A 1,237-nucleotide genomic window follows, 5' to 3' on the forward strand; every position below is an offset into this window, starting at 1 on the left:
TTTTTTTTATGTATCCAAATTTTTTTAATTTTTAGCTTATAAATTCATACATACATTATTTATTTTTCGATATTTTATTGATTTAATAAAATTAGTTACTTCTTAAATGAAATTTTCTTATAAAAATAATAACTATTTAAGAGAATAATTAATTTTATCAAAATATAAATATTAAAGTTAAAAATGTTGTATATTAATAAAAAACCTTTAATTATTTTGTGATAAATAAATATTTTATTGTAACAATCATGTTTACCTATGTTTTTTGTTGATTTTAAGTAAAGAATACAAACTCTTGAGCACATGTTACGTAGCTATTTAGGGGTTGACATTAAATGCCTGTCAACAGTTTTCTAAGGGATCAACAGGGGATAGCTGGCTAAGCTATATCTACCTTAGGTACTGAGATTTCCTATTTAATTTTTATATATATACAACATTCTTGGTTAACTATATAAATATTTATTAAGCATTTAATATAAACAAATATCAAATATGCAGTACAACCTGCTGGACACCTAGAGATGATAATAATCCAACAGGGAGCTGACAGCGACACACACTATCTTGGTAGTAGCTAATTTAAGTAAAACTGTAGGACAATAAAAATAATAGACGCAATATTGTAAAAAGTCAACTGGCGTTTGAGACATTGCCATTATGGCAAAGTGACCGTGAATTCCAAAAGTGTTAATATGTGCAGTTTGCCCACCTGTAGTAATACTTATGTCACTGTATCTATATTATAAGCCAAATGGTACAATGATGTGGGATATAATTACGTATATGTGATCGTATCAGTAACCTTTTAGGGTTGACNATAATTACGTATATGTGATCGTATCAGTAACCTTTTAGGGTTGACCAAAAAAGTTCAAATTTAGATGACAATTTTTTTTTATGTATACTATTGAATTATGGAAAATAAATTCTATTTTTGAATTTGTTTTATTATTTACTAAATGTAACAAAAAAAAAATGATTTCTATTTTCATACTTTATTATATACAAATATTTTATTATTGTTAACCTTAATAAATTATTTATTTATACAATTAGAATATATAAAACAATAGTTAAATAATATTACATATACAAAATTATTATTAAAAATTCTTAACCATGAAATAATTTTAATTTAACAGATAAATAAGATGTTTTTGTTCATATTCTTGTAAATAAATATATCAATAAAATGTAAATTAATAAAAATTGTAGTTTTTAAATAATACTACAA

This window comes from Daktulosphaira vitifoliae, unplaced genomic scaffold (genome assembly GCF_025091365.1).
Source record: "Daktulosphaira vitifoliae isolate Bord-2020 unplaced genomic scaffold, ASM2509136v1 Scaffold_4, whole genome shotgun sequence".
In the NCBI taxonomy this organism is placed as follows: Eukaryota; Metazoa; Arthropoda; class Insecta; order Hemiptera; family Phylloxeridae; genus Daktulosphaira; species Daktulosphaira vitifoliae.